This window comes from Syngnathus floridae, chromosome 20, assembly GCF_059516105.1.
Source record: "Syngnathus floridae isolate MCC-2025c chromosome 20, RoL_Sflo_1.0, whole genome shotgun sequence".
NCBI classification, from domain to species: Eukaryota; Metazoa; Chordata; class Actinopteri; order Syngnathiformes; family Syngnathidae; genus Syngnathus; species Syngnathus floridae.
Window position 1 is genome coordinate 8,021,389 of NC_142432.1, and position 13,106 is coordinate 8,034,494.

Consider the following 13,106-nt stretch of genomic DNA (forward strand, 5'->3'; position numbering starts at 1 on the left):
AGCCACATTGCCTTTTGTTTGAAATCATCTTGTTGCATCTGAGGGACATTTGTGGTTTGATGACTAGTCTTCAGTGTTTTACATCAACCGCTTGTATCTTACGAAAATATCTTTCAAAAAGTATCTTTCAAAAAATTATGAGTGAATTTCTTTTGTTTTAGTCATGAAAATAAGAAATAATAGGCATGAAGAATGGAAATGTCTTAAATGATGTTCTCCCATACCTGAGATTATAACGAACAACTGTTTGTTATGTGAATTGCTACTAGTGACTGACTCAGCTGGACTAAATGCTGTTTTGAAAGTTAACTGCCAACCTGGAACACATTACCTCATTTTATTTGAAAAAAAAAAAAAAAAAAAAAAAAGCAAATTCAAGGCTTCAGATCAAAATAAAATACTAGGGGTGACACTGAAGCTAACAAAATATTCTCCAAATATTTATGACACCCCACATAGAAACTAATTTCCTGACTTATGAACACATTCTGGTGACGTTATAGCTCAAATGCTAACACAAGCATAAAATCTGTGCCTCAAGTGTTCACATTAACCTCGTCTTTATTAACGTGGTACTACCCGAGCATTTCCGTTTACAACGCGTGTAGATTAAGCGCTGACTGCATTTACAAATTATGATCAATTGTCCTTTTATACAAAGCTGGATTTAAAGTGTCATAAATGTCGCCATGCAGTACAAAATAATAGCCCCGTTTGCGATTGTCCAAATTAATTGTCGGCTTGTCTCCAGTCCTTTAACCCCTCATCTGTTTACATCTTGATATAATATTGTTGATTTACCTGTGATAAATTTGCCGTTGCAGGCGCTTGCCGCCCCAATTGTGAAATTAATAAGACAATTTTTGAGGGGGGGGTTCATTCTCGTGGCAGCTTTGAACAAACTGTGGTAAGAAAGCGGCAGAGAGAAATAATGTCCAGCGTTTCGGAAAGATATTTGTCATTCAAGACAGCCCATATGAGGCAGTCGTCACGTTAAGTTCCCGCTCAAATCAGAAACTTGATTAATACTGCATTTAGCAGGCTTTTTCCTCTGTAATGAATTGGGGGCCATTAATCAATAAAGAGCCCGGCACTCGGAGTAGACGGGGGACATGCTGGCTGCTAATAGGAAAAGCCAGGAAGTGGCACTTTGGCGGGCATTGACGACCCCGGTTGAGGTGTTCATTGTGCACCTGCCTCCGATGCAATTAAATGACATCATTAATCAGCATCCCTTTCAAACAATGATGGCCGATTGCGGTCTGCACCCTTTTCATTTGTCAGATGATAAAGCCTTCGCTATCAACTTCAAAGATTTAAAGACATTTTTTGCCTGACCTGATTGCGTCTTTTTAAATACGGAATACTACTAGACAACACACGAATGTATAACCCTGACTAGTAGCTGGCTACCTGAGAATGTTGATTTCCTTCATGCCACAAAGCAATGTACTTCCGTTCACACTTGATGAACGAGAAGCTGCGGGGCAATGCTAGCAGGTCTCGCTCTATTGTGCTGATACAATGCTGGAAAGATTCGTTGATCAGCCACGGAAACATGATTTAAGAGTCAACGCTTTCTGACTCTGATGCTAAATGGCTATTTATACACCTCTAAACAAAGTGAGTATATTTTTTTTATATCGGGAATAAATCTGGCTGGAAATAAGAGCTAACTTCCCCCTTTTGAGTTCATAACACCGGGGCGAGAGCAGAAGATTAGCGAGTTTAATATGCACCGGAGGATAAAGAACATTCTATTACCGTCCGTCGGGTAGAAATAACCCCATAAAGAAAGCCAGATAGCAATTTGGGGAACAATTTTCAATATGATTTTTATGACACACACTTCTACTTATGCTAATGAAGTTGTCGCGGCGCTTGTTCGCGAGCGCTAATGCCGAGAGCTCATCGTTCAATTTGAACGAATTACACTAAACTGTAATGCATGAACTTCATTAATGCTGCAAATGAGAAAACGCGTGTTATTGCATTTCCAGACCAGTGGCTGTGGCTTGGCGTGTTTTATATTGTTTTGATCTAATTTTGGAAGATGCAGAAGCGCTCTCCGAGGTATACGGGGACGGCGCCAAAATACAAACAAACAGCGGGGGACGCTTATCCAGCGCCGACGAAAAAATCTCATTGAGGAGAGAGATTGTGCCGTTTACGCGTTAACTGAATAAACATCACATCCATTGCAGCTCGAGTGGGTTTAGTGTCACGTGGGCATCAATTGGGTGTAACAAGGTGACATCGTCATTTATTACTCCCTGAATCAAAATGTGAAATATAACAGATTTTTTTTATGGTTACAAACTAGTTTGTCTTTGCTAAATTATTATTTTTTTACTCAAATAAAATTGCAATGATAAAAAGCAGAAATACTTGTAAGTCGTCTGAGCACGAAAATAGTCAAGTGAAGAAATCAACGGTTGCGGTCGATATCAGCGAAAGTAATTACCTGTTGGCTCTTCATTGGTTTTCAAAGCGAACAAACTTGGCTCAATGACTTTAATCCCTTAATGTGATTTTGTTCGCTGATTGAGGAAGCCGGAAAAAACGTCCTAATGTGTCTGGACAGACATTGAGAATCAGGTTTGATTCTTTTAATTGCAGTGTGAGCTTCCGGCACATTTTTCATGCTATGAACGCTTGATGTCGGCAGAAAAGTTGTAGCTAATATTATTATTATCATGATTATTTGAATCACTAAGAAGCAAAGGCCAGTTTGTAACATCAAACTTTCCTTTTCTGACTCCTCTCTGTCTTTATCTGCCACTCGCAAAATGAGGACATTCCCAAGTTGTCTGCAAGAGCGCTGACACGTGCTATTAGGCATTTTGGAGGAGTTGTCTTTGCCCGTTTATTTGCAAGGTTCGGGAAAATGAATTTAACATCACGGGATTAGAAAGCGCAGGATTTATTGTATCCATCAACGGAGCACCGAGTGACACTAAGCTGTCTCTCAAGTGTCCAAATGATACTCTCAAATTTAATGAGATCGTAAGCTCTGCCAGAATATAATTTAAAAAAAAAAGGGTGAGAGAGGAACAAGACAGCAGAAAAATGTCTCCCAAGACTCTACAACAAACTTTGCCAAGAGCTGTAATATGTAGAAACAGTGCAAGTGGGACAGCCAACTAGTGTTTGGATTGATTTCATATGAGGAGATACCTTCACCATTAGAATGCTGAATATTTTCCATTGTCCGCATCAAACCTATATAAATACAAATCCATTGCAAAAATGGCACAGATCGGGCCCGAATTTGACACCTACATTCTAAAAGGAACAATTTTTGCCATTTTCTGGACACGACCTTGTTTTCCCAGCGGGAGAAGGTGATGACTGGGTCTGGTGGCCGGCCAATGTTGAGCCACCGCATGTTCCTTCACCAACTCTCTTCCTGTGGGTGGAGAAGTCACAGACCTTCTGGCTCGTCTCCCAGCCAGCCGTCACTTTTGCCAGGGAGCGGTAAAACAAAATGCTGTTTTGATTTCTGCTTGTCTGAATCGTGAGGGAGACACGCGATGGACAAGTCTGCCTTACAACTCTGAGATTCGGGATTTGAATCTTGGCTTTGTCCATGCTGGACTTTCTCTGGGTAGCCACAGTTCACAAACAAATTCACGGAAGACTCAATTTTCAGTAGGTGTGAATGGTTCTTTGCTTAGCTGTGCTTTGTGATAGGCTGGTGACCAGTTCAGGCTTCGCCTCTCCCTGAAGAGGACATGCGGTATGTAAAATGGATGCATACATTCTGAGTATGCAAAGCAACAACATATGGTGCATTAGTTTGCCGCGTTAGATTTATAAGAGCGCCATGAGGTGTAAAAAGCCAAGGACCGCCCAAAGGAGCCCTTGGCCGTCACTTTGAATGGACGCAAGGCAGTCAGGCTGAATGCTTCCCACTGACCGAAGAGGAGTCGTCGGCCAGCCTTTCCTTGTCACAGGCGGTTAAGGCAGTCACTGATCCTAATGCCTGCACCGTTGCAGCAGCATTCCAATTTCTAATCACTGCGTGACTTGTCAGACCTAATGAGGCCAGTCGGGGAGGAACGGAGCGATAATGAGAGTGTCACACGCTGACCTTGCTTAAGATCTGCATCCACGATGGCCCTCTGGAGATGTAAACAACGCTAAGAGCGCAAAACCGATCAATTTTAAGTTTAAAGTTTGTTCTGATTCCATGTCTATCATTTGCAGAGTGTGGATGGCGTGCGCTCCGTCAGAAGCATCTCATTCGTGTTAATCCTCAGAGTGGAAGAGGGTCAAGCGGCAGGCATGCTCGAGCTGGAGTGGAAAGGTCAACACTCAAACTATCCCATTTACGAAGGGGGGGAACGGGAAGAGACGAAGCCTTTCACACATTTTAAAATGCACTTTGATCACACATTGAGACAAGTGACTGACCACCATCCTGTTCATATCCTTGGAGTTCATAAATTTGAGTTTATTAGCGCATTTCATTTGAGATTTTCAGTAACCCGCCAAACAAAAGGGAACAGCCTTTGTTTCCCGCTGGAGACTGACACTCTGCTTTCTTAACAACAGGTTAGCAACTTCTCATCACTTGCGTGAATCGAGGGGGTCATGAGCTCCTGATGATGAATGGCAGCCAACCTCTGTCGAGACGCTTTTTCCACCATGTCACCTCGCCGTTGCTACGGCGGCCACAGGGGCAATTTAAGCATCAACGCATCCACTGGGAAAGGGAGGGGAAACGAGGGCCAACGGGTGCCCTCTCGGGTAAGTGGCTTTGCGGCGGAAAGCTGACGCCTGCCACTGCCGTCAAGGTCGTTGTCACCGGGCGGCTCTTAAAGCGCAACGCTGCCACGTTTAAAGATGAACGCCGAACGGGGGGAGGGTGGGGGGCGAACGAGAAGGACAAGAATTACAGGGCGTTAGGCGGTAGGGAAATGAGTTCTGCGAATGTTGCTTACACGGCCGGGAACATGGGGGAATATTACCCAATCAGTCAAATCCTCGCGAGCTGACACTTCTTGTGCGGCGCCCAACGAGAGACCCGCCTGAACCCCGGTGCCTCCCACCCACGGCTCAGCCCTGAGGGAACCCCCCTGAGGGTGGATCTGCTGGTTGGGAATTTCTCCTTGACAGACACTCTCAGAATTACTGTAATGGTTTTGCATACAGTGCAGTAAGGAACAACCGGGGGCTACTTTACCCTCAATTAAAAGTGCACCGGTGAAGCTGCATATTTTGCATTTGGCAACAATGTACGTGTTAAACTGAAGGTGATCTTAATAGGATTTTCTGCGGTTGGGAACCAGAGATTAGGAGATTTATATGGCGGATGTGCAGAATGTGAACAGGGGAGAGTTTTAATCTGGACCGGATTAATAATGCCTGACTGCTGCAAGAAAAAAAAAATAAGGTAACGGATGAGACATCAAAAAGAAATAATTACTTCATTTTAAAGGAGGTGTGAACGAGCACATTACATGCTAATGCTGACTCCATACGAGAACATTTTGAAAGTCTTTGGCAAATCTAACTTGAGTTATTTTTCACTCATAGAGAAAAACATTGTGTAGTTACATCAACAAAGTAAATTTCAAAAGAATTAAACATAATGTTCCCTTTGATCAATCAAGGAAATGCAGCAAAATACCCATTTGAGTGTTATTATGCCAACCCAGTGCAATGCTGTACAGTGCAAAGTACAGTGTATATGCAAATGATATGCTAATGAGCAGAAAGCACTGATGGAGCAGCGCACACCAGGATGTAGTAAACCTACTAATGTTAAATATATAATCCATCTGTAATCAAATTTGACAGTTAATCAAAGGAGACATTGCAAAGGCAGGCGCTTGGACAGACATAAGTAACCCCTTCAGCGTTTGCATAATAAATGTCACACTTTAATGATGCTTCTATTAAGCCAGGCCGCTGACTTTATTAATGATTCCGCTGTTTGTTTAGTTAGAGACGGGTGCTGGGAGCGATAGTTATGTCAAGGTTGAGGTATTGGGTGGGTTTAAAGGGAGACATTTTCAAGGAAGAAGTTGAAAGGGGTCATTAAGATAGGATGAATTCGTTTTCTAATGATATTCAGGTGCTTTTTGCGTGACAGCTGCTTGGACGCATTTAAAGCACAGCGGCGAGTGAAGGAGTCCTTTTGATGGCGGACAAAGGGGGACTATCATTTACAGAAAGTGAGCTTCAGCCAGAGAGGGTGCGAGTGACACGTCAACAAAACCCACTTGGGCTTCCTGTAAGGGCGCCTGACTACAACAAAGCCTCGGACATGTGCTCCATCTCTTCCCCTTCAATGAACCCACACCGTTTGAGGAGTGTGTGGAAATATGGGGTGCTCACATACAATAAGTACTCAAGGTCTACCGACTGTTTCTATCCTATCAACCCAGGACGCGTGATAAGAATAGGTTAGTGATAGCACCCACTGTAACTGTAAACAAACTTCCGACAAAAGATGAAGGCAAAAATCCCCCAAAAAAGGAAGAAATTGATTTCACATTTCGTCTGTTAGTCAAAACAATAATTTTATGAGCTCTTGGTTGGTCTGAATCTAATAGCTTCCACTAGCACCACCCGCGAGAGATCCACTTGCTGACAAGTACATTTGTAGCATTCTTTAACCATTAGGAGTCCTTGCAAAGCCCGGAGTTGACGTTACATCTTGTTGTGTTTATTCTCAGGATTACATGCTTGGCCCTAGCAGACACGGGTGACACGCTATTACACGCTTCTTTTTCCGGATGGTTGTTTCCGGATCAGTCGGAACGAGGCAGAATGCCACAAAAGGTTGGTGGGTCTAATTACTCAGGCAACCCAATTGTCCCCTCCTCTCAACGGCCAACACCTAATCATGATATTGGATGTGCATCCACATTCCCGGCGTGTCTCCCTGGCTTTCCAGGAGGGCCGACAGCCTCAGCGCTTAGCGGCTTTGACGAGGTCCCCTCCGTGCTCCCTCGCCGGAGAGAACACAGCCTTCGCTTCCCCTCAGCGTCAAACTTTAACCTTTCTCAACTTTAATTACACTAAGTAAGTTGGGAGTGCGCGGCAGTGCTGTCTGGCCAGTTCACTTGGGCGGCTGTGCTGATGGGAAGCCCGCATGGGTGCCACGGGCTCCCGCTGCCTCTGACACAGTGATGCTACACAACACTGACGCCTGCGCTGAGCTGACGCTTCCTCCTTTGGCTGCTTCCTGAAGCTGTTAGACTGCTTAACTCAGACGATGACAGCATTTTTTTATTCCGTGATTAGCGTTAAGAGCAACCGCACCATCAAGATAACCATGTTTAGCCATGCTAGCTAGCTCGGCAATATTTTTTTGGTCTACCGCATATACCATGCAACATGCAGTCTAAATATCTTTGGAAATCAGAAATCAACAAACACTCAAACCTCAGGTGTCAACCAAGTGGATTTGCTGTGTTGAAAACAAAGGCATGCGGTTAAAAGTACCTTGCAATGTCAGAAAATCTTTGCGCTGATTTTTATAAACAACGGCGGAAGCCCGACTCAGACATTTCATCGATTGGGAGGTTCGTCGATTGTTCCCCTTATCATAATAGGCACCCTTTTAGTGAGCTAATTCTGATTACGAATTGGACTACCACAGAACGAAAAAAAGAAAAACGAGTTACCATGGCAACCACGTCTTGTCAATCACTTGCAACAGCCTACCCCCCAACCCAATACCACCTCTCTCTCTCTCTCTCTCTCTCTCTCTCTCTCTCTCTCTCTCTCTCTCTCTCTTCATTGCTTGATGCGTCAAGATTAGACCCCTCTCAACGGGGGGTTAGAAAACAGTCGGAAGAAATGAAAGAATCATGTGCGAGTTCTACAGCCCTTGTTGGAAAACTTTGCCTCGCGCGACCCTTTTCGGGCTCGGACTTGCTTACCACCAAGTGGATCTACAAATAGGGGGAGTATTCACAGGGAAAACAGTTACGAACAGAACCAGAGCCAACCAATTCATCGACTTCAGCCAGCATGTGTTTCTGATCACGAAGGCTCTTTAATTAAATGCCCACATTGAGTCGCAGGCCATTTATGTACATGCAAATACTGCCAACCTACTGTACAAGCGTCAGGGAAGGATTAGAAATGTCCGACAGTGTGGTGGCCTGCTCTGAAGATAATGACACAGATTTCAAGTTGGGGGGGGGGGGAAAGTGCCGTTTGACTTTCTGCTCAGTTTCGATCCATCGCAAGTCGCTCTGGAATAGCTGCGGCGGGCCGGCAGCAGTTTAAGTGAAGTGCGACTAATGCACCGGGCAGTACGGTGAACTGTGACGTTACATTGTGGAAGAAAAGTAGGGGGGGGGGGGGCATAAGAGAAGCTGACTGGCTCTAAACATCTTAATTACCCATTAGTTCCTTATTCTCCCCGGTCACAAAGAAGAGGCCCTTTCAGTCTTGTGTTCCCCTCACATACCAAAGTCATTCAACGGGGGAGACCTTTCCTAAGAGCAATGCTCTATTCAAGCCATGTTAATTACAATTTTAAACCATTATTTGTTTCAACACCTGGTTAACCTATTCAGACCTGTTTAAATCCTCTTTATTATCCCAGGTGTGATAGGAAGGCACCGAGGAGTGAAAAGGGTCTTGTCTGTGTGCACCAGAACATAATCAAACCCGGCACTATGGCGCTGAATGGCTTTTTGGGGGATGAGATCAGATGTTACACACTCCAGCCCTCAAGTAAAAGGTGGATTATGTGTGAAAAGAGGATTTTGTCAAGGATGTGTCCTCAACTTTTCCTTTTCAGCTGTGACGCGTGATGAATGGAGCGCTACTCCTTCAGCAGCTGTATTAGGATGGCACGACTCAATTGCGGGCTTAAAAGCAATTGGCTTTGTTGTGCATTTTTGTGCATATATTTGTGTTGCGCTGGCGGGGCTTAGGGAGCTGAGCCTGGAAGGCGTTTGTACCACAGAAGAGGTTCTCTCATCTGCTAAGCTCCTTTGAAGTCCAAGGTAGTAAGAACAAGCTCCCGTGTCCATTCTAGGCTCATTAATGAGGCTTTACGAAGGAACTTGACCCCTGCGGTGCCTTTGTTGATAGGACCACTCGTGGGCTTACCTGCCTGGCCACTTGTTTGGGATGATCCCATTACAATGAGAAATATCAACAGAGGGGCATAATGGGGCAACATGATGGAAAAAGTGGAGAGAATATTTCATCTTCACAAGAATTGGCTCAATGTAATTTGCCAGCTCGGCACCTACTAAATCCACAATGGCCACGGGCTGTTTGTGTACGCCACCTGCTGCGCGCCTCGCATCTAGCGAAGCCTTCGATACAGTAAAGGATAGCCACGCTGAGCTCTGATTAACAAATTAACACCCTCTAATAGCCCTTTGCCAGTCCTCCTCTAAATGGATTAAAGCCCCTCTCACCCAACATTTTCTTTGGCGCAAAATTTAATTATGATTTAGATTTGCTCAGAACATGCCAGGACAGATCCGCTCTGGATTGGTGAGCTACTTCAATTAAGGAGCAAAAGCAACTTAAGTAATTAGGCTATCGCTAAGAAAGAGCTGCCATCTAATTAGGTTCCATCTTAATTCAATTTCTTTGGAAGTTATGGTGTGAAACCATGGATTTATATTGTTGAGGTCACCTTTATACTGTGAGGATGTGGGAGGCCTATGTCTTTATAGCTTTTAAAGCCAAATAAAACTAACAAGAAATTACAATTCAACTCATTTAATCGGAGGCATTTCTCGCCCATCTTAGATCAGTTGGCACCGAGTCAATAGCTCTTCAAGTACAAACTGATGGGCATTACGAGCTATTACTTGATCATTAAGATTACTTATCTTGTGTCTGGAACCGATAATCTTGTAGCAAATGAGAACAAATGGATTGCACTGCTACACTGCGGCCGCCTAGATCCCGGGAAAAATAAATAATTCTAGCACGGGTAAGGCGCTCCAAACTAATTTTTGTCATAGTTATAGTTTCCTTCTGAGGGCCATTATGTATGCTTATAGTATAGGCTACACAACAAACTAATAACTAGTTTTGAAATCACAGACTAGTAAAAACTGTTCAAATATTTTAAAAAGATTAATGGTAATAAACATTGCTACCAATATCTCTATTTTTCAAAAGTGAAGACAGTTTGTAATTTTAGTATTGACGCATGAAGTCCATGCACAATTGGTCTTTGCGGGCCACATAAAATGATGTGGTGGGTCGTATCTGGTCCCCGGGCCTTGGGTTTGACACCTATGCAATAGAGGCTCTCCAAACAATACACTTTGACTCTGATAACATTAGGCTTCCCGAGGTTGTTGCCCATGTATTTGTAGAGTGATTTAAAACAAGAGACAATGTGTTAATTTACTCAAAGCGGCAGGGGTCAATGGCCGGGCCACTGACCATTACACAATAGGACAAGGGTGTCCAGCTGACCGTCCTTTTAATCGACAACAGCAGGCCTAAGGAATTTAACAGCATGAGATTCCCAATTTTTCCCCCAACAAATAACGTTTATGGAAGATTTACGAGTGACTGGAATTGTCTGGGCTTTCCCTCCCTCCAGCTCATTCAATTAGCAGCTGTGAATGTCTCAGTTAAAGGGGGTGACGAGACAATTGAAGGTGTCATCTAATTATTTTAGCCCAGCACTCTGCAAAACTACTCCCGTGCTGGAATCACCAGCCTTGGCTTGGAGATATGAAGTAAATCGGTTCACGCTGTGTGTGTGGTTGGGGGGGGGGGGGGGGGGGGGGGGGGGGATGCACAATGTGGCTCTCCTGGAGGTGTTCCTCAACCTCAACCATCTTAAAAATGAATCATGAACCCGCGGGGTGGCGATTTGATTAGATCGGAAATATATGCTGTGTGGACTAAATGAAATCACTTATTTTTAAATACGACTTTATGAGCAGATTATATGATGTGGTAAGTTCAAATAACGTTTGGCGTCAAGATCCACTGGCTAATCAGATCCAAATAACAGATTACAATATTTTGTGGTACAACCCAAAATGTTCCAACAGTTACCAACATCTTTAGATCAATAAAATGATATTCTATGTTTGCTGGAATATTTGATTTAATAGAAACAGTGTTAAATGACTGGTTCCCATCACATCTCTGTGCCTGATCAAGAGTCTTGGCGATGACTACCACATGGGTCCCCGAGCGCACATTAGGGAGCCCGGGGGGCTCCCTAAGTGTCACCCATGAAATCCAAATGTTAGGGTATGAAAAACAGGGGTGGGACCGCAAGTAATTCTCATTGTTGTTAAGTGTTCGTCGTCCCTCGGTGTTGACTTCCGAGAAACAACACGGATCCGCTTGACATGGCTTTGAAAAGCAATAGATTCTGGGGGCAGAGGAAATCCTCTTAAATCTGAGCGTAACCCCAAATTAATTACTACAAGACCGGACTCATTTTAAGATTTCGCTTTTTTGCTCATCACTTGCTTATTATAGTCAAATCCTAAATGAAAGGCGGCGGAAGATTAATCGTTGTATCGTTCTACATCCCAACGTTGAAAAGGTCAACTTTTTTTTTTTCACCCCCTGTAAGAAGGAAGTTGTTCGGGGCATGTAGATGTTTCGGCTGGTAGAAAATCCGGTCCTGTTGAGTGGCAGACGGAAAAGAACTTCTCAATGGCAGATTCTTGACATCCATAATGGCTTAACGTCGTCTTTTGACAGAAAGATTGGGGGGGGCGGTGGGAGAAAAAAAAAGAGTGACTCTTTACGCATTGGCGTGGCCCAGAGGCTTTAGCTGTCACCGTCGATGACAGTAACTTTCTCCATGCAGATTAAATTGGTGTTTACAGATTTGCCCTGGGTGTACATTTTTTTTCCCCCTGCTGGGTTTGGCTGGCTGATGATGAGTCGCAGATGAGCGCCAGCGTTCTTGACACTGACGCTGATGTTTCCATCATGCGGGGGGCTCGCCAGCCCGCCCGCCGCCGTGTGCACTCTGGACTCTGGCGCACTAAATGAGACCCTATCACTATTAACAACTATTTACTTTACATGCTTGCCCTCCAAATACATAAATCGGGCCGCCTTGCCGCGCAGCGGAGGAAAATTGAAATGTCATACAGGAATTTAAACAAGCATATGTTGATAGTAGAGCCCGACCCAGAAGGTCCCATAGTGCTACAATAGACAGCCATGACTCGCCAGCGTTTTTTTGAACAGCTTGGGTTGTTACAGCTGCTAAGTGAAGAATGTGCTCAGAGTTTAAAGACACAGTGGGTTGTTTTCACAGATGCCTTTTTTTTCCTCTCCTCTTTGGAGCGCACTTCAAAAGAGAAACGGGGAGGGAGCTTGGCTCATCACAAGGCACAAGTTTGGTTTTTTTGGGAATCACTCAAAAGTGAATCGAGACATTTTTCTCGCGGATACATTTCCAGTGCTTGCTGAAGCAAATTCTTTATGGCTAGCTCCAACGCGTCTTCTATGTGTCTGTGTAAATACAAAAAATATAACAAAATTCCCGACAACATTACCCACAGCATATTTCAAAAACACAAAATGCCAAGCAGCGGTTTGATAGCAAATAAAAAAAGTGTTGAAGTGATTTCAAAATCATAATTTAGTCTTTGATGGATCGTTTCGAACATAACCGCACATATATACCGTATTTTCCGGACTATAAGTCGCTCCGGAGTATAAGTCACACCAGCCATAAAATGCCCCAAAAAGTGAAAAAAAAACATATTTAAGTCGCTCCGGAGTATAAGTCGCATTTTGGGGGCAATTTATTCGACAAAATCCCACACCAAAAACCGTCATGAACGAGCAACAACAGGCTAAACGATAGCAACAACAGGCTAAACGATAGGTATGCTAACGTGACAAACACGAACAAAGAGCTGAGAACGGGCCTGACGTAACATATAGAGTGATTAAGGACAACTATTACATGAATAACATGTTTATAAAACCATCGGTGTCACTCCAATTCATTAGATAGCAACAACAGGCTAAACGATAGGTATGCTAACGTGACAAACTCAAACAAAGAGCTGAGAACGGGCCTGACGTAACATATAGAGTGATTAAGGACAACTATTACATGAATAACATGTTTATAAAACCATCGGTGTCACTCCAATTCATTAAAT

The 13,106-nt window shown here is 43.8% G+C and overlaps 1 long non-coding RNA gene across 1 annotated transcript; it reads left to right on the forward strand.

Moving 5' to 3' along the window:
- Positions 1-1,263: 1,263 nt before the first annotated feature.
- Positions 1,264-7,771, forward strand: LOC148381183 (uncharacterized). Its single transcript, XR_015854715.1, has 5 exons — positions 1,264-1,623; positions 4,210-4,309; positions 4,558-4,752; positions 6,687-6,792; positions 6,908-7,771. It is a non-coding gene; the product is annotated as an uncharacterized LOC148381183 (long non-coding RNA).
- The last annotated feature ends 5,335 nt before the right edge of the window (positions 7,772-13,106 follow it).